Source organism: Alligator sinensis, unplaced genomic scaffold (genome assembly GCF_000455745.1).
Source record: "Alligator sinensis unplaced genomic scaffold, ASM45574v1 scaffold520_1, whole genome shotgun sequence".
NCBI classification, from domain to species: Eukaryota; Metazoa; Chordata; order Crocodylia; family Alligatoridae; genus Alligator; species Alligator sinensis.
The window spans coordinates 1,193,990-1,214,734 of NW_005842064.1; the positions used below are offsets into that span (position 1 = coordinate 1,193,990).

General features: G+C 48.6%; 1 protein-coding gene and 1 non-coding gene across 2 annotated transcripts in view; one reads left to right on the top strand and one right to left on the bottom strand.

Annotated features, from left to right (window-relative positions):
* Positions 1-20,745, top strand: part of IGF2BP1 (insulin like growth factor 2 mRNA binding protein 1) — a 95,929-nt gene that overhangs the window by 35,910 nt on the left and 39,274 nt on the right. The gene's annotated exons all lie outside the window — the stretch shown is intronic.
* On the bottom strand, positions 5,909-5,981 carry TRNAC-GCA. Its single transcript has one exon. It is a non-coding gene; the product is annotated as a tRNA-Cys (tRNA).

The window sequence follows — 20,745 nt, forward strand, 5'->3', positions numbered from 1 at the left end:
TTCCTGCCTATGCAGGGGGTCGGACTCGATGATCTATTGAGGTCCCTTCCGACCCTAACATCTATGACATCTATGATATTTAGCTTGAAGGAGACATGTTGACCACATGGTTACCAGCAGTATGCTCAACCCTCTCACAATGGACTTTGAGGAAGAGGCATGGTTGTATAGGGATAGGGCTTCTTGGTAGAAATAGATTGGCTTGTTTACATGATTTTGGGATACAGTTCTACAGCTACATGGGTTCACTGGTCCCTGCTATCACAGTTGTCTTTCCCCTCTTGATCCTGTCCTATTGATCTTATCTCTGGGATGAATTCAGTGCTGTCAGCACAAGTTAAGCATGGTTTCTGTGTGCCTACCAGTACAATTTAGGTACCTCAACACAAAACTTTGAATTGCAAGGGAGCCTAGGTGGGAACTAGGCACCTAAGCCTGGGGTTGGCCCATGGATTGGATCCATTCCACTGATCGATTCTATCCTGCCTGCAAAGATAGGGCTTCTGTGGTGCTTTGGCATGTGTATAGGGCTTCTGTGGCTTTTTGGTAGTGGGAGGCCTCATTCACACAGACATCGGACAGTGGCCACTGCTAGGTTAGAAGGGCTGGCCTGCATCAGACTAAACTCTGTGTCTTTGGCCCACTACTGCCAAAATGTTCTCAGCCTCTGTCTTAAGCCTCTGTCTTAAGCTGTAGTCCATGTGCCATAGTAGGGAACTTTGCAATCCAAAATGGAAGTGTCCTGCTTTTTGTAACTAAGCTCTGCCCCAGTCCCATTTAGGTACCTAATGGACCAATCTCAATTTGGCCCTGATCCGATTATGCAAAGTGCTGTAGAAACAACAAGATGGTCTGTGCCATCTTTCTTCCTGTGTGGGGGAATAAGGGGCCCCAAAATATGCAAGCATTGCAGAGTGACAGGGTGTTAATCACCAGAGGTTAGTCATACTAGTTATTGCAGTCCCGGTAAGTACCTGGATACTCCAGTGATGAGTGTGGTGTTCAAACAGTGGTTTTCAATCTTTTTACACTTGAGGCTCCCCTTGGAAAATGCCAGCTCTTAGTTTTCACTCATTTTTTGATTACAGAAAAATAAAACAGGAATTTTTCTTTTGCAAAGAACTCAGAAAGACCACAGCAGGTCAGTGTTGTAGCATATCGCGTCTTAACACTATGGATTCTTCTAGCAAAGCTTTGCCAGCTGTTTCGTTTCAATGCTATTTCGACTCGTTTCGAGCTCAAAACAGCGAAATTGAGACTAAATGAAGGGCTTCGAAACAGCCTCAAAACAAAATGAGGCCAGTCGAAATGTTTTGAATTTCAAAGCAGCTAGCTAGGTGGTGGGAGGCAGGGGAGAGCCAGGGCTGCGCTCTGAGTGGCTCTGCAGCCCCATGTGGCTCATCCCGGCAGGGAGCGCAGCGCTGGCTCTGCCTGCTTCCCACCGCTGGGCTGAACTCCGATTGGCTCTGCCAGCCCCATGGACCTCAGCCCAGTGGCGGAAGGCAGGAAAGCCGGGGCTGCACTCTGCCTCCTGCCACCGGGCTGAGTTCCACGGGGCTGGGAGCCGCTGGGAGCTGAGCCTGGTGGGGGGAAACCGGAATGTAGCCTGGTGCTTCGCTTCGCTACCCCACACCGGGCTCAGTTCCACAGGGCTGCTCTGGGGAACTGAGCCCGGTAGGGGGAAACACCTCTTGCCACCAGGCTCAGTTCCATGGATTCATGCTGGGTGCAAACTGCGCCCTGTGCCAATCCCAGGTGGCACCGGCAGCTTCCCGCCTGCACCACTGGGAGGGTTGCGGGGCTTTGCCCAACTCCTCCTGAGGGTGTGGACACCGATCTGTCTCCCAGATGACAGGAAGCTGCTTCTGCTGCCTGGGACTGGTGCTGGGCGCAGGCCTTGCCAGGAAGATTGGTGCTGCTGCTGGCCCCAGCTGGCAGCACCAGCCTCCTGTCATCCAGCAGGCAGATCGGGGACTCACCCGCACCCCCAGGAGGGCTGCGGGGGCTGTGCCGGACTCCTTCTGGGAGTGCGGGCCCCAATTTGCCTGCCGGATCACAGGATGCTGCTCCTGCTCTCCAGTTCCTGCTTGTCAACAGCTTGAGGTGCAGTTTCCTAGAAACCTCTGCACCTATTTCCTTGAAACGTGGCAAGCTTGGAAATGTAACCTAAATGCAGTGTAAAAGGCTTAAAAAATACAAGGCAAATGTAAGGAATCCCACATTTATGATTATTAGTAAGCTTCATGACTTTTAAGCTAATTTCATGATTTCTGAGAGACCCTTGAGTCATGTTTCTTTAAATATTTGGGGTGCACAATGTTGGCAATACGCACTTGTGAGATGGATTTGCATCATGTACAAACAATACTGCCATTCTAGTGCCCTGCTATCAGCCTCATAGAACCCGGGAGCTATTCATAAGAAGGGCCTATTCCCTTCATGCCGTGTTATTGGATTCCTCTATATAATCTCTGTTTAAACTCTTTTGAGATCATGAGGTGAAATTTGCCATAATGCACCCTACTTGATCAAACATTAGGTAATGTTTGATGAGAGAAGGCAGCCCTAAATATTACAGTAGATGCAGTGCAGAGACAAAAAGTGGATTCAGTCCTCGATCTCTGACTGCAGGCTGCCAACAAGGGCACCTCGTTCGTGCCAACTGAGGTGGTGGTTATATCCTGACAGTTGGGAGATGGGCAAAGATATACCATCACTTTCCCCATGGAGCACTGAACAGCCGCTAAATGGTAACAGCTTTTGGTCATTCATTACTGAACTGTACTGGATTCAAAATTGGCTGAAACCTGTATCCCTCTATCAATTTCTTTGGACCATCCTGTCCCACAAGAGTTATGGTTTTAGGATATTGGTGGTAGGAATGCAACTAGCTTAGTTAGTGCTGCAGATCCTGGCTGTAGTACATGCATAGAACTGCAGAAAAAGCTTTTCAGTGCATGGCAGCCTGCCAGCAAATTAGCACTGGACAATAATGCAAAATGGACACATTGTATAAAACTCATCTATCTTCCCCTCTATTACTTACTGTTAAACTTGTCCTGTCCACAGATACTTGATGTATTGACTTTGGCATGAGTGCAGAAGATTATTGGAATCCCTCCCTGGGCATGTGTAGGATCTAGTTCCCTGTTAGAGAAGTCTTTGGGCTTTTTTTGTATCTTTAAAGCAGCTGGAATTGACCGCTGTCAGAAACACGATGCTTAGCGAGATGGACTGTTGCCCTGATCTAGTAATGCAACTATGCGCTACACTGATACAATACTGTACCTTCCATCTTAGAACCCTTCCCTGCTTTATAGAGTTAATGAATTTAGATTTGCAACCCATCTCTGAGGTAGGGAAATATTTTTACCCCATTTTACAGATGGGAGAAATTGAGGCATAGGAAGGTGAAGTAGAGGCTTAGCAGAGATGGGGAAAAAAATCCAGAGCATTCATTCATACTTCTCAAATTCTCCCCATGTTCTAGCTACTAGGAAAGGACTCTGTTTCCTCCTGCAGCTGCTTCATTTGCTTTTGAAGGTTTGGTGATAGGAGAAGATATTGGAGACTTTCTGATATAACCAGACTGTAAGGTGGTCAACAAGGGCATCCAGACTCTGGTGCGAACATAAACTCACAAGTTTTAGGGTTTTCAGAGAAGGGCATACTCTCTATGTGTTAGAGACACTAGTGCAGTCCTGCCTACCCAGGCCAATGATTTTGCTTCAGTGATACAATAATTGAATCAAAGGCAAACACAATATCATGGACAGAAAGATTAATCATGTTGTTAAAATTCAGGCAACTTGGATCTGTGATTTGAACAAGGAAGAATTTTTAAATGCTTTTCTCCACTGTTGATCTATTGATAGAATCACATCTAGTGATAGATATAAAGTGGATAATTTTCAAGGAGCTGAAGGGAATTAGATACTCAAAACCCATTGTCTTTCAGAACCTTTTAGGACATCATAGTGTAAGTTGTTCCCAATTTTTAAAAATGCATCCCATTTTCTCACTCATTTCAGAGGGGTCCCCTTGGGGGGACAAAGAAGGCTTCACTGACAGAGCAGAGCCTCTGTCATTAGGGGGAGGTGTCATAACTGGTGGAAGGAAACGTTTCTTCATATACTGTGTCTACACCAGTGGGTTTTGCCACCATCACTATGGCAGAGGCAGATCTTTGGTGCATACTGGGCCTTACTTTTTTTAAATAAATTTTTGTTTCCAGGGCCAAATCAGTTCCAAATTTTGACTGAGTAAAGCTCCATCATTCAAGTCTGTGGTGCTTCCACCAGCAAGTATCCCACTTCCCAGACTCATCAGTCTGGGGTTTCAGATACTCCCAAATTCATGGCAGGCATCCTACATGCAAGCCCCAAGCCTGGAGGTCTTCAAGTCCAGATGGTCCCTAGTCTTGTTTCCTCCTAGCCAAAAGGCTGAAGGAGCAAGCTAGGGGGAAAGCCCGAAGAACAAGAGCTGAGATTCTGGACAACAACTTAAATGTCTTGTCTGTGCCCCACCGCTGCTCCCTTGTTCAATTCATAGTTTAGGAAGTGTTGTCTTAAATACAGGAATTAGGAAGTCTGGTTATTTAGCAACCTTACCTAGTGAAGCTTGGACTAGAACTTGTTTCTCTATGTTATAAAATTTTCCAGGACAAAATCTTTCATTCCTCTAGATCAGCAGTTCTCAACCTATTTAGACTCAAAATTTAGCAGCCCTCCACTAAAAAACTGATTTAAATATATTATGAATATTATAGCATGGACATTATCCTTTATTATTAACATGTTAGTAATTGATTAGGGCATTATAATTATCTTATGTTCACCCCACTGCCACCATGGCCAGGCAGAACTGTGCTGTGTACCTCCTGCAGAGTCAGATTGGGAAGCAGCTGTGGCAGGAGCACGTCATCTTGCCACAGCTGTTCTTGGTTCAACCCTGCACAGTGTTTCCCGGAAACAGACAGGCGGGGCAGGTGGAACCATCTTGTGTGCCTTCACTTTTAGGAGCCACATCAGAGCCGAACCAAAAAAGATTGGCAGCAGAAATGGCGTGCCTGCCTTCAAGATGTAGTATCATAGTACTTAGGGTCAGAAGGGACCTAAACAGATCATCAGGTCTGACCCCCACCCTGGGCAGGAACAAGTGCCGGGGTCATATCACCCCAGTCAAATATCTGTCTAGCTTCCTCTTGAAGACCCCCAAGGTAGGAGAGCACCACCTCCCTTGGGAGCCCATTCCAGAGCCTGGCAGCCCTAACTGTAAAGTAATGTCTCCTGATGTCCAGCCTGAACCTGCTCTCTAACAATTTGTAGCTGTTATTCCTAGTAACCCACAGTAGTGCATGGTGAAACAGAGCCTCACCCAATTCCCGCTGGTCCCCCCTGGTGAGTTTGTAAATGGCCACCAGATCCCCTCTCAGCCTTCTCTTGTGGAGGCTGAACAGGTTCAGGCCCTTCAGCCTCTCTTCATAGGGCCTGACCTGCTGCCCCCTGACCATGCAAGTGTCCCTCCTCTGGACCCTCTCAAGGTTAGCCACATCCCTCTTGAAGTGCAGTGCCCAGAACTGGATGCAGTACTCCAACTGCAGCCTGACCAACGCTGCATAGAGGGGGAGGATCACCTCCCTGGACCTGCTTGTGATGAATCATAGATGCATGACAAGGTGTGGTTAGCCTTACTGACCACTTACTCGCATCGGTGGCTCATGTTCATCCTGGAGTCAACAATGACTCCAAGATCCCTTTCTGCCACCGTGTTGACAAGAAGGGTGTTCCCTAGCCTGTAGGTGTGTTGCTGGTTCCTTCTCCCTAGATGCAGCTCCCTGTGCTTGTCTGTGTTGTATTCCATCCTATTCTCATCCACCCACCTCTGTAACCGGTCTAGATCTAAAATGAGGGGGTACCCAGAGTTGAACTGGGGAACCTCTTGATCTGCAGTCAAATGCTCTACCACTGAGCTATACCCCCTTATACATAAACAGACAAGTGCAGCTTTCTGGTACAGTGGCCTCAGTTTGGTTCTGATGTGCTTCCTGAAAACAGAGGCACGTAGGGAAATTTCAACCCCTAGTGGCAATGACCACGTAGCTCCCCTGACAGGTTCTTGTGGCCTCCCAGGGAGTTGCAGCATCTTGTCTGGGAACCACTACTGATCCAAGATCAGGATCAGAGAAAGCCAAACCTAGGTTCTAGGAAGCACATCTCATATTCCAATTGCTATATTTATAAAAAGAATAATTGTGAAATTGCATTTTGTAGCATGAAGAGGAAGACACAGAATTCTGAAGAAATGTATATAAATGTAATACAACGTACATGGGATTTTATTCAAGCAGGAGATGGGACATCAGGATTTACGGCTTCTGGTCCAGGCAGTGATGCAACCTTCTACCATCTAGGTGCGTGCGTGGATGTAGGCACCCAAGTATGATTCTATTCCACTCTGTCCTGGAAAAAACTGTTACTGCAAAGCGTGGGTGGGTCCTTCTCTCCCTCACTGCTTTTTTTGTGGCACAGTCTTAAGGGTCAAAGGTGATGTGTTATGACAGCAGAGCATCAGTGGCTTCAGGACTTAAGCAGGATGGAATAGCATTGCATTTAGGTGCCTAAATCCCCAATAGAGGAAATAAAATCTGGCCACCAGTCTGCTGTGCATTGGCTTCTTATCTGTGAAGTGTGAACAGTGACAGTCCTTTCTGACACAGGTGTTGACAGCTTGAAATCTTGTCAGTTTACAAAGAAAAATTAGTTAAAAACCATGTCCGCTCCTGCCCCCTTCTCTGAGACCCTCCCACCCCTTCTTCAATTTTTGTGGCTTAGCAACTGCATTTTCTAAATTAAAGAATTTAAAACATTTTTAAGAACCCACATGCACATCAAGCACAGGATTAAGTACTTTGCTGAATCAAAGCCTAACCAGATAAATTAAAAGCTGTTAATTGAATTGGGGATACAGTATGTTTGCAACCTCAGTTTTGCATAACATTTGCATTTGATTGAAAAGCCCAACCCATCATGCTGTTTATTTCCTGTGCATTTCTGCTTTGTCCTAGGCTGTGTCCAAGCATACAAGACATGGGCTCTGCCCCAAGGAGTTCCATAAATTGTATTTGTGTACTAATGGGAGATTGGCTCATTGGAGGAATTCATCAGCACTGGTAGTAAAAGCCAAGGCATTTCCAGAACAGAGAGAAACAGCTAACTAGGTTCTAGCCTGTATCTTATACACAAGGTAGAGGAGAGAGGAGGGCAAATGTTCACAACAGTTGAAGTCAGGAGCCAGGGGTGATCAAGGATCAGGGTCAGAGAAAGCCAAAGTCCAGTCAGGAGCCTGGAGAACCAGAGAACAGTGAACATGAGGCTGCGCAAAGGTGTGCTTTTAAGGGGTGAGTGGCACTTTCAGCAGCCAGTGCAGTTGCAGGAACTGAGGTAGTCACATTAAGCAGGGATCAGGGATGTGTGTGACTACTCGGGTGCTTGGCTCAGCCGGGCATGCCTGATAAGCAGCCGTGGCAGTATCCTGCCCTTATGGAGCCCAGGACCTGGCTTTTCTGGGTACTCTTGGTAGAAGTTTTGTACTAGTGCATGAACATAGTCAGCCGGTTCCCAAGATTGGTCTTCAGGGCCATAGCTGTTCCAGTCAACCAAGTAATGGAGCTTGCCTCAGACATGTTTGAAATCTAATACCTGCTTAACAATATATTCTTCATGGCCTTCCACTATCATGGGTAGGGGGGCAGGTCCAGACGGTCAGGAAAGGGGTTCTCAATAAAAGGTTTGAGTAGTGAAATATGGACAATGGGGTGCGCTTACAATATCTTTGACAGCTGAAGCTTGAATGCATTGGAACTTATTTGTTCCACAGCCTTAAATGGACCTGCTAACTGGTGGTCCAGTTTAGCTGATGGTCTTGCTATTTTTTGAGGAGAGCCCGACCTTGTTGCTGACCAAAAAATGGTGGGGTCCTTTTATGCAGCTTGGTCCTTATGTGCAGTCTTGCTTGCATCAAGATGGGCTTTTAGTTCTTGCTGAACCTGTTGGAGATGGGATACAAAGGTGTTTGCTGCAGGAGCCCATGGGAAGGTTGGCAGCGTTGGGTGAAACTGAGGATAAAATCCATAGTTGGAAAAAAAGGGGGTCTGGTCTACAGATATATGGACAGTGTTGTATACAAATTCAACTAGGGCGAGTAAGGGCACTCAGTTATCCTGGTGAAAGTTTAGAAAGCACCTGAGTTATTGTTCCAGGGTCTGGTTTATGTGCTCTGTTTGTCTGTTGGTCTGAGGGTGGTGTACGGAAAAGTGAAGGGGTTCCACGTCCAGGCTTTACAGAACTCGGTTTTCTCGGGGCCTGAGAAGGACCTGATGCACACGTTCCGAATGCTGGGCCAGATCATCAGAGAAAATTAAAATGTTATCCAGATAAATTATAACAAACCGGTCTAGCATATCTTGAAATACATCATTTACAAAGTGTTGGAACGTTGCCGGGGCAAGGCATAGTCCGAAGGGTATAACCAGGTATTTAAAATACCAATAGCGGGACCAAAACATGGTCTTCCACTCATCTCCCTCCCGTATATGGATTAGGTTGTAGGTGTCCTGCAGATTCAACTGCGAAAAAATCTTAGCTTTACAAAGCCTCTCAAATAACTTGTTCATTAAAGGCAGCAGATAACAGTTATGAATTATCTTGTTTAGGGCCTTCTAATCTGTGCAGGGGCAGAGACAGCCATCTTTCTTGGCCACACAGAATATCCCCAGTTGGGGATGTAGAAGGCCTGATGAACCCCTTGTGCAGGTTCTCAGTATTCCTTGAGAGCCCTGAGCTCTTGTTTGGAGAGGGAATAAATGAGCCCAAATGGGATCTTTGCCTCACCCCCCGAACCTCACGCACCCCTGGGGGCATCGGGGGCCTGTACTCCCCCCACCTGTGCTCCAGGAGGAGGCTGGTGCTGCTGCAGGCTGCCCACTGCGCCTGGAGCACAGGTAAGGTGGGGAGGCATAGGCCTCCGAGGCTTTGGCTAGTCTGCGCTCAGTGGCGGGAACCCCCTGACATGCCCCTTGACGGCGGACGCTTCCAGACCTGGCCAGATCAGGGCCCAATACCACATTTGTCTGGCTGCCGGGTAGGCACAGCTCAGTGGAGCCATGGCACCAAAGTGTAATTGGGTCCTGGCCTGGCCCAGCCAGTTCTGGGACTCTCCGCAGTCCAGGGGTGCATGGTGGGGGGGACTCCTGCTGCTTGGCACAGCCCGATGGAGGCCCCGGGAGTCCATTCCCTTCCTCCACCTGTGCTCTGGGTGCAGCGGGCAGCCTGCAGCAGCATCTGCCTTGTCCCGAGCAGAGGTGGCAGGGCATGGGCCCCCAGTGGTGGGAGCTCCCCCATGTACCCGTGGATGACCAAATCTTCCCATACCTAGCTAAGCCAGGGCTGCCCCCACGTGAGTTCCCACTGCTTAGCTGAGCTGTGCCTGCATGTGGCCAGCTTGCCTCTGCTGCCTTCACCCCCACAGAGATGGGGGGAACCACCCCTGCACCCCTGGAGGAACCCCCCAGGCTCCAATCCTCCCACCACCTGGCCAAACTGGGGCCCCACTTACTTTTCCCTGCTCCTGGCTGGGCCGCATGGTTAGTTGCTCACCATGGGGGGGCCTTGATCTGGCCCCTGCCCCTTTCCTCCCCCACAGATTGACCTGCTTGGGCTGGGGGTGGGGCAGGTGTGCACATGCGTGTGTGCTCAATTCTCCCCCAGCCCAGGATCGACTAGAAGAGGCTCCAGGATTGACTTGTCGATCAGGATTGATGGGTTGGTGACCATTGCCATAAAATTATTGGAGGCCCTTGTGTCTAAGAGTGCTGGAACAGAGAGATCCACCCCAGATTGGTGCTGCAGGAGAAGGGCAACAAGCAAGGGCATGTCTTAAAGTTTGGTGGCACTCAAGCGTTCAGTGTGATTCAGAAGATCTGGCTGAATGGTCAGTGGAGGGCCAGAACAAGGCCCCTCTAATGAGGCTGGACTGAGGAGTTTCCTGAAGGGGAGGCAGGCATTCCCTTCCTCAGGCAGGTCTGGGCAATATACCCTGCCTCCCCACAGTACAAGCAGAGCCCCTGGGGGTGACAATGAGCCTTCTTTGAGGGGAGTCTTTTCCTAGTTGTGTCTACTTGCATGGGGTCCACGGGAGGCAATGTCAGCTCTTCCAGCTCCCTAGCTGGCCCTAGAAGCTGAGATTTGCCCCAACACTCCTGTTGCTGTTCAGACAGATGGGTGTCAGTGCAGATACTCAGATCAGTGAGTCCATCTAAGATAGCTGGGAGCGTCACCTAGGCCAATTCATCTTTAATGTGGCCCTGAAGACCCTGGCAGAAGTGGAAATGTTGAGCTGCCTTATTCCATTCAATGTCAGCAACCAGCTGTCTAAATTCGGCGCCATAACTCAATACTGGGTAGCATCCCTATCTGAGAGAGCTTGCCCTGTGGTACAGACCTGATGCAGTCTCCAAAAATCTTGGCCATGGCCTGTATAAAGTCTTACAGTTAGTCAAGGAGGGGATCTGCTGACTCCAAGAGTGGGGAAGCTTAGGCCAGGGCATTGCTACTCAAAAGCATGGGGCATGATGAGCCCCACCTTGACTGCATCTGATAGGTTCTGTGACAGATGAAAAGCAAAGTGGCACTGATTAATGAAATCCTGGAAGCAGCAGGGATCCCTATCAAATTTGATGGGGAGCAGAATATGGGGTTTGAGGTGAGACATTGTGACCTGGCTGCCCTGATGGGCCTAGAAGCAAGGTGCATTGGTCTTGCAGGGCTCTAATCTGGGTTTGTAACCCCTGGAAAGCAGCCAGCAGCTCACACCCAGAAATCTGCCTCCATTGGTAATTCCATCTCCCTGTACCATTGTGGGTGAGCGAGCCACACCTTGCCATCAGGGCTTGGCCAGGATTAGGCGGCTGGACCCATGTTAGGTCACTAGGAGTGACCTGGGGGTCAGCAGGGTGAGGGCACAGGTTACTGGAGCCAAGAGGGGAGATCCAAGAGATGTAATCCGAGACATAAGCTGAGGTCAGGAGCCAGGAGTCAGAGAACTTGTGCCGGGTCCCAAGGAAGATCTGAACTCAGGGTCAAGAAAGCCAAGCTGAATCAGGATGCTGGGGAAACCAGAGGGCAGGGCCAGTGCTGAGGTTCAGGGGAGAGCCAAGATTGGAGTTAGAAAAGGCCAAAGTTGAGTTGGGAGCCAGGAGGACCAGAAAGCAGTGAACACAAGGCTTGCCAGACCAGACCAAGGCTGTCAATAGGTGTGCTTGCTGTCTGAGGCTGCAGATGCGCTTATAAGGGGTGAGTGGCACTTTCAGCTGCCAATGCAGTTGCAGGGAACTGGGGTAGTTGCATTAGCCAGGGATCAGGGATAGGTATGACTACTCAGGTGCTTGGTCCAGCTGGGGATGCCTGATCAGTAGGCCTGACAGTTGGGTTAGGAGTGAGGGAGAAATGAGTGCAGTTCCTTGTTCCTTCACAGGTTTTTCTGTATGATGGTGGGCATGTCACTTAGCCTCTGTGGCCCTGTTCTTCACCTGCCAAAGACCGGGAAGTGCTCATTTGCTGTGATGATAGCCTTGGGCACTCCTGCTCATCTCCATGCCTGAACCAAGTTTGCCCTTGCAGTTGAAGTATGTTCAGCTAAAATGACTGCTGACATCAGGGTTTATTCATGCTTCTGTTTACACACAAGCCACGTAAGGACGTAACCAAATCAATTTCTCGAAACAAATGCAAAGTGGACTCTGTGACCCAACTTAGGACCTCTTACGTTGATTTACAGATGTCTTAAGATCATTGTCACTTGCATCGATTTCAGACTGGCTAAATCAGTTTAGGATACTTGAGAAGCAGATTTGAATGTCCATGCACAAAGCTTACCCAGTAAGTTCTTTGGGGCACAGACTGTCTTTTTGTATTCGTGCAGCACCTAGCACCATGGGGTGCCTATACATGAGCAGGGGGGCTGCTCCAATGTGCTGGAATTCCAGCGCGTTGGAGCAGACTCAATTGATTAGTTTAATCACGTCTGCTGGAGCATGGCAATTACTGTGCTCCAGCAGCCTCCCGCATCTCATGTATCAGCATCCCTGCACTTCAAAATGGCTGCAGGGGCACTTTATCTACAGCTTGTTCAATGAGCTTTAGGTAAAGCATGGTCGCTTTAATTAGAGTGGCTGTCAGAGCCGCTCTAATTAAAGCATGCCTTCCCCGCTCCCAGAGCATGTGTATAAATGCCCATGGAGTCCAGGTCCAGAACAATGGCCCCTAAGTGCTACTCCCATGTTAGTAAAACATTACCATTTGTAAGTAGACTAGGCTGCAAAAAAGTGTCGTAGCATAGACCTGCCTTGATGGTCACCATGCTAAGACCCCAAAGTCTGTCCCACCCTACTTTAGCCAGGCTGCAATACAGCTTGGCATGGTCCATAACTGATAGGTGATCCCCAGGTTGGATGCAAGTGGTGCCAGTCAAGTCATAGTAATGACAGGCAGACAAAGGCTCTGGCTCCCTTCTTTCTTTGTTCACTCCCTCCCTCTCTTCCCATCCAGTGCTCATGCAGGTGTGCAGGAAAGGGCAGGAAAGATGAGAGAGTTCAGCCCATTCCCTCCCTTCCTCTGTGAGCCACAGCCACCCTTGCCTTGCAGACTGCTCTGTTGACAGCATCGCACCCTTTCCAGCTTCTTCTCCCTCTGCGTCTGCCTTCTCTCAAACTTTCTCCAGCTCATTCCATGCTGTCCCCTCCCCCTATATTTTTTCCCTGAGTATCTCCAGCTCACTGCATTTTCTAGCCACCTCCCCACCCCACCCCACCCCACCCCACCACCAAGCATAGGAAGCAGCTAGAGATTAGATGGAGCAATCTAGGGCCCTATGGAAGGGTTTGTCAGCCCCATCTGTCAGCTGCACACTCCCAAGCACTTCCCAGGCTTCTGTCAGGCTGGGGTTTGAGTGCAGCAGGCATGGGGGCATGGGTAGAGCTGCTCCTCACAGTGCACAGCCTGAGGCTTTAATATGGCACCTGTCAGGCCACAGTCCTCCCAGAGCAGTCAGAACAGCTGGGAACCGAGTTGGAGAAGATGGCTGGAAGAAGAAGAAGGAGGAAGGAGAAGTTTTAAGAGCCTGAATTGATTGAAAGTCTGTAGAAGCTTTGCCTGGGATCTCAATGAGGGATGAAGTAAATCTGTTCCACCTGGGACTAAATTTGCAAGTGTACAGAGCCAGGTTTGCCCACAGAGCCTGGCTTCCAGTCAGACATCTAAATTAGGGCTGGAAAATGAGCACACAGCACCTCCCATTGTGAAATTTAGTGCTGGATTTTATACCAAAGCGCTCAGTGTCCAGCATGCATCTGATGTACTGAGCTGCCTTGCAAACCTAGCCACTTGCTTTGGTGCTCAGACAGACACCAAAGGCCGGGTCCTCTTTCATCCTGGACTTAAAGGGAACTTACAAAACACCTTCCATAGATGAGCCTATGAACTTCATTTCATAAATCTACTGGATACAAAAAAAATCATGGACTTAATATAGACATTGGTTTTATGACACATTACAACCTGCCTGACATCTCATTTAACAGGTACCTGCCTGACCTGACCTCTTACATTCTTCTTTCCCCCCACCTTTTCTCCTCTCCTCTCCCCTACTTTTCTGCTCTTTGTCTCTCTGATTTCCTACTATTTCCTTCTTCACTGAGACCCTCTTTCTTACCCTGTATTATTACCTCTGTAATGTTTCCTTTTGGCCTTTTCCCTCCCTGCTTTCTTCCCTTTCCCTCCCCGCTTTACCTTTTATTTCTCCTTTCTACCTATTTATATTTTCACTACATCCTCTCACACTTTGAGCTTCTCTCATTCTTGTTTTCTTGATTTCCAACTACTTTCCTTTTTCACTGATAGCCTCTTTTCCACTTCGTATTCTATCACTGTAATGTCTCCCTTTAGCCTTTTTCCCCCCTACTCTCTTCCCTCTCCCCTCCCTGCTTTACCTTTTGTCTTCCTAATTTCTACCTATTTACATTCTCACTGACATCCTGCCACACTTTTAGCTTCTCTTATTCCTTGGAGTCTCAGAACAGCAAGAGTCCCTATGCCTGAAGAAGAGTGACTGCTCCTGAAAGCTTGCTGAGAACTTTTTTCCAATTACTCAGTCACCACTGTATACCGTGGTAGCCAAAATGGTATATAGAATATTAAACATGGATACACAAAACCATGGTTGGCAAAACCTTGGTTGGCAAGGGAAACCTGTATGGATTTTCTGGCAGTCAGGGAGAAGAATTGCACTTGTTCACTTAGGATCTGTCTGCAAGTTCCCTTGAAAAGTCTGATCCTGCATATTCAGCTCCTGATTGCTCACAGATTTTGTGACTAAAGAAATAAACTTGCATCTGTGGGGCAGTGCTGCTGGGTTAATTAAAAACTGGCTCTCAGAGCATGTCTGAAATCTGTAGCATGATCCATGCAGTGGAGTCTGGCTCTTGGTCTCTCTCTGGAAGCTTTGTAGACACATGGAAGTTTCTGAGTCTTTGCTTTCACAATGGGTTTACTTAAGCCAGTGGTTCTTAGTCTTTTTAGACTGAAGGCATCCCTCATTGGACTCAAGGCACCCCTTGGTAGACTCAGGGCACCCCTCAGAAGATGCCAGCTGTTGAGTTTTCAATTGGTTTTTGACTACAGAAAAATAAGAGCCATCTTTTCTGAACTCAGAAAGACCACAACAGGTCAGAATATATTTAGCACTACAGGTCCCTATGTGAAACCTCTGAGTTTATCTTGTGAACCATGTTTGCACTTCTAACGGTGCTAACATTACACGGCAGCCTTGAAAGGATCTCAGAGCACCCTAGGGTGCTGCTGTAGCCTTTGTTTGAGAATCACTGGCTTAAGCAGTACGAGGGACCTACTTTTATAGCCATAGCTCCTAGGTTCAGTCCCTGCAGAAGACCACAACAAGGGGCAACCTGACAGTAGTAAGAGTAGAAAATATTTGGAGGAGAATAAGTCTTCAGCATTAGATCCTTTCCACTGTCCTGGGAAACCTAAGTGGGAAATAAAAGGTGCTGTTTGCAGCTTTTGACTGAGGTATAGCACATGCCTGCTTTCCTGTCCCTGCTGGCTTTTCTCTGAGCTCTGCCAAGTCTGGGCTACCTTGTGGCATGCCACAGCCTCCAGCCTCTCCATTCATTGACATGCAGGCTGCACGCCATCTTCGTGCCTTCTCCCATGAGCTCTCCGTAATGATCTGCAAAAAGCCTCTGCATTATGCCCCTTTAAATCTCTCTTCAGAGCCCTCCCACACCCCACCACCGGCAGTACATTTGGTGTTGGGAAGGTGGCAGTACATTTGGTGTTGGGAAGGCGGCTGGTGTGCTCTGTGAGCTCTGCTTGCTGCACTGCTCTCTCACTACTAACTCGTTCCCCTTCTCTCTCAGCTGTCTTGTTTAAGACTCGGATTGTAAACTTTTGGAGGAAAGGACCTTCTTTTCTCTAAGACAGTATCTATCTCTGAGGCCTTTATGCAACCTGTTACTGCTACTATAATACAGTGAATAATAATTAAATCTCTGATCACCTGCAAGCTCTTAGAGATCCTTTTTCTGCTCTGTGTTTGTCTGGTACCTGGCAGTCCTGTGCTGGGCCTGGGCTTGCTACATGCTATGGTACTACAAATAAGTGATGATAATATACCTCAGCATTTTCTGGCTACTTTGCCAGGTGGGAAGGAGGAGCCACAGCACAGAGGATGCAGAGGAGTCGGGAATTCAGTCCCGTTTTTACCCGTGCTCTGAACTGGGTCTGTGGCTTCAGGCAATTTGCTTCTTTACTCTGAGCCACAGTTTCCTGAGTTTTTGTGCCATGTTTTGGGGTGTCTCGACAAAAGGTCATGAAAGAATATAATTGTCATTCACTCCCCCACAATGACTCAAGAATAGAGTCACAGGGAGAGAATAGTGCCCCATCCTGTTTTCCCCAGAAAGCATGAAAACTAAAAAGATAATGCCATATTTCTTTCTGAGTCTCCAGGTTGCTGTCCAGTGGTTTAGAGGGGTTTTTTTTGAGGGATTTTCCCTGAAAGCAGTGAAGACAGTGGATTGACCTAGTCTCTTTGTGACCCCTTCACTGGAGGCTTGGACACTACATTTGGTGCCAGACCCAGGTTCTGTCTTGAGCTTTGCCGCTGACCTTAGACAAAATCTCCCTTTGTTTCTTCAGTTGTAGCATGGCGGTGACAAAACCTCTGTAAAGCGCATTGAGGTTTGTGAATGAAACTATCCTATTTAAGTGGCGGGTGCTATTTATGAAGCTATCCCCTTAACACAGGGGCAGGCAAAATCCGGCCTGAATCCAGCCTGCCAGGCAATTTCATCTGGTCCATGGGCACCTACCAATGAATTGCACCCCACCCAGCCTGCATGCTTCACTCCCACCCTTGTGTGTGGGAAGGCCCAGGCCAGGTCAGCATGCACAGCTTTCGGATGGGGCTACTGCTGCCACTACTGCAGCCTTCAGGGGACCTGCCCAGCTTACCCAGCCTCCAGCGCTGCCTCCTCGTGTCCCTGCTGCCGTGATCACTCTGGTCAGCAGGTAGGGAAGCTGCAGCATGGTGGGAGCATGAATCATGAGGTGGGCAGGAGCGTGGAGCCCAAGGCCTGTGCCCAGGGGGGCGGGAGCACAGAGCTCAGATGGCTAGGGTGTGGCTGTGAGTGTGTGGGGTGTGAGGGAGGGTGGGCAGAGTGTGAGGACATCTCACACGCCCTCTCCCATGGCAATGGGCCCTTGGGGTGCTCATAGCCCATACAGGTGCAGCCACCCAGTGGTGTGTGCCTCCAGCCAGTTCTGGGAACTGCATGTGGCAACAAGGAGCAGAGCCAAGCTGGTCCGCCTGTATTGCACGGGGCTCCCCACGGCTCACATGCAGCTCCCAGCACTTGTGTACGGGGCTTCCCCCAGTGGCACAATGGAGCTGGCAGCCTTCCCCACTTCCTGCTGCCATATGCAGCTCCTGAGACTCTGCTGGAAGTGGAGGAGAGCCCTGCCCCCTGCTTCCCAGTGGAGACCTGGCAGCTGCACATGGCAGCAGGGAGCAGGGCCAGACTGCCAGCTCCATCGGGCAGGGCTTCCCCCCCATGGCACATGAGTGCTGGGACCTGCATGTGCGCTGTGGGGAGCCCCGTGCAATAGAGGCGGGCCAACCTGGCTCCGCTCCTTGCCACCACGCACAGGTCCCTGGAGCCGGGGGCAGCAGCACCTGCACGAACCACGAGCACCCCGAGAGCCTGCCCCCTGCTGCTGCTGCCGCCTGCTTTTGCTACCATCACTGACGGGGCTGTGTACCATGGGGGGTCACCACAGCCCTTCACAACCCCCCCATACTCCCCCATAACATACATACATATACCCCAACCACACCCTGCATTCTTCCCCCCATGCATTATGCAAGAGTAAGACTTTATTTTTGAGCTATTATACAATCATCTCTATATACACTATGCAAACATACATAAATCAGGACAAAAATATTTTTTGAAATAAAATTAAAACACATTACAGTAGATGTTTGATTTTTAGTATATAATTTGGGTTTTTTTCTAGTTCCAAGATGCCAAGCCCCCCACCCAAAAGGAATATTTCTGGGCACAAGGGGGGGATGTCCGGTGGCAAAAGTCAGGGGTTAGGGATGGGACTTCTGGCCCCAAGATGGCGACCAGGGGACAGGGCATCTCTCAAGGGGTAGGACTACCCTTGCGGCCCTTGACAGCTCACCAAAACTCATTAAATGGCCCTCCAGCCAAAATAAGTGCCCACCCCTGACTTAACATCTCAGTGCTAGATGCACATTTTGGATCCAAATTCAGTTAAAGTTGGAGGATGTTGGGCTAGGGCTGCATCCAGACGAGCGTGGCTGTGCAGTATGTGGCACTGCAGATCCGTCTGTGGTGCCACCACTGCACATTTAGGCAAAAACCTGCATGGAAAAAAAATGGGGTGGCATCAGCACACGCAACCCAAAGCTAGAGCCTGGCTTGCCGGAGTCATGCTCCAACTCCCAGCCAGGCTTCCTGCTGCAGGAGTGCTGCGGCTGCAGCTCCTAGAGGCCCCCAGGACTCGAGGTAAGGTTGCTGGGGCCAGCACAGTTGTTGGACCCAGCCTCCCCTACCCCATCCGGGGTAACTTGCCGTGTGCCAGAGGGCACATGGCACGGGAGTTCTCCAGGGACAAGTAGCAGTGGTAGAAGGTGTCAAGGTGTGCCACTGCTTCTTGTCCCCAGCGAGACAAACAGCTGCACTTGTGTGGACATGGCTTAGCAATTTGTTGGGTCTGCTCTTATTAGTGGGTTTAGCGAACCAGAGCTCTCCAGGGAGTGCTACAAATCCACAGGCTCTCTTGAGTGCAAGGGTGTGATACTAGAAAGCCACACAATTTGATGCTTCTGTAAACTGACCACACTGAATGTGCCAGATGCTCCTGGCATCCTTTGTTCCCCTGAGCACTGTTGCAATTTTCAAATCTCCATTCAACAGACACTCCTGTTGGCTAAATTGGAAGTAAGATCCTGAGGCTTGACCCCAAGATGTGTACACCAGAATCATTTAAAAAACTGCAGTTGCTTCTGGGGTGGGACATCCCTGCTACTAACAGTTCAGAGTGACACTCAGGGCAGAATACTGTATCCAGTTAAAATTAAACGGGGATTTTAGTAAATCTGTATGTACTTTGGGTTGTCTTGACTCCCAGGAAAAGTGCCTGAGGATTTCTAGCTACACATGGTGAGGTTGTCTACTGGAAGAGCCAGCACTACCCAGAATCCTGGTGCCTCTAAGATTTGGCATGTGGATTTTGGACATCAGGGGCCAGGAATAGGCTTGGGGAAGGGATGGAAACAAGACACCACTCCTGTATTGCTGCAGTATGTAAGCAGGGTATTGAACCGTGTCCTCTATGCCAGACTCTGCCACTGCTTTGCTGTGTGACCATAGCCAAGTCCCTTCTCTCTGAGCCTCAGTTTCGCTTCCCTCCTCTGTTTTGCCTATTTAGACTGGAAAGTCCTTAGGGCATGGACTGGTTCTTGCTCTGTCTGTGCATGTACAGTGCTCTGGGGCTATACACTCAGCTGGGGCCTGTAAGCATGATTCAAGTGCACGTAATTGATAAAGGAGCTTGGGAGTGGAATACAGGGTGGGAAAGGAAAAACAGGGTAGTCGCTGGAGTTGTACAGAGAAGAGCAGTGTTGGGAGGAGATGGGAAAGCAGGGGGCTGGAGCACATGCCAGAATCGAGAAGCTCAGCACACGGGAGAGGAGGGGCCTGTGACATTAGTGGAATGCTCTGAACAGATCTGATCATGCTCTCTACTGCTGATGCTTTTCTTTGCCTCTCTGACTGCATTGCCTATAAACTTCCCTGTGGCTCTTTTCTCCCAGCAAAGCACTTTCTAATGTGAGTGTTTCTCCTTTCTCTCACCTTGCCCTCATTTTATGAGAGGCAATAGTTCTGAACACCCCACAGACAAATCCTGCCAACTCCGTATCCTCTGTATCCTCCTGTTTTATGCTGGAGCTGGCATTTTGCCAGTCCTGCCCACTTATAACTAGTCAATGCCCATTTTTTTGGGTCTCTGCCACTGTCGATGTGCCGGTCCACTCATGGGGAATTACTAGCAGATTCTTAATTAAGTGGGAGGCTCTTGTCAGCTCCTCGGATGCAGATATAAATTTAAACTCTGGGGATCCATCGGGGCATGTGATAGCTGAATCTGGCTTTGTATATTTCACAGCAATATTTGAAGCCATGTGACATACAGAAATTAATACTGAAACCACTTCATCTAGGCTTGTCGATTTCTCCTCTAGATTTATTAAGAGAACACTTGCTATATTATGAGGGAGTGTGAAGATTTTCTATAGGAACTCAATAACCAGGCTTCATGCTTGGCACTTAGCAAGCAAATCACATCCACATAACCTAAAGTGTTTTACATAAAAGAGGATGGGTTATCACACCCACTTCACAGATATGGAAACTGAAGCTTGTAATTCTGCATTCAGCCAGTGTCTTTCTTTTATATGTAAACTTGATATTTCTAGGGCAGCTTGGTACCTGATGGCATTGATTGTATTTTCTTGCATACATGTACACCTTTTGTGCAAAACCCAGCTGCTGGAAAAGGGAGTGTGCCTAATATGTGAGGAAATATGGTAAGAGCAGCTTCTACCACTTAGTAGGTAAAAGTGAAAATAAAGTCTGCACCTATTCCACAGGGAGCAGAATAATAAGCAGGCTCTGCTCCCTAGCTGCTGCTACTCAGTTACTACAAGGAAAGATCCTTTTTTTCCCTTCATTTTACCTTTCGAAAACAAGGTGTGTATCTTCTTTCAAGGTGTATTGTTTGCAGGAAAATATGGTGTTTATCCAGTAGGTTCTGGAGTTTCATAGTGGATTGCAATGCTGTTATGCTTGGTGCTGTACAGGCAGAACAAGAGAGTGCCTCCTTCAAAAAAACTTGCAGTCTTAAGTTTCAGACACAAAACAGCAGATGGAGAACAAAAGGAAACAATGAGATGGTGTTGGCTGTGGAGTTTTCGTTAAATTAGTAACGTAAAAACCTTATTCCTGCCCTGCAGCCATTCTTGGTTGGATTCCCATAAGTCACCAGTTGATTGCTTCTGCTTTGAGGGATGCATCAGCAG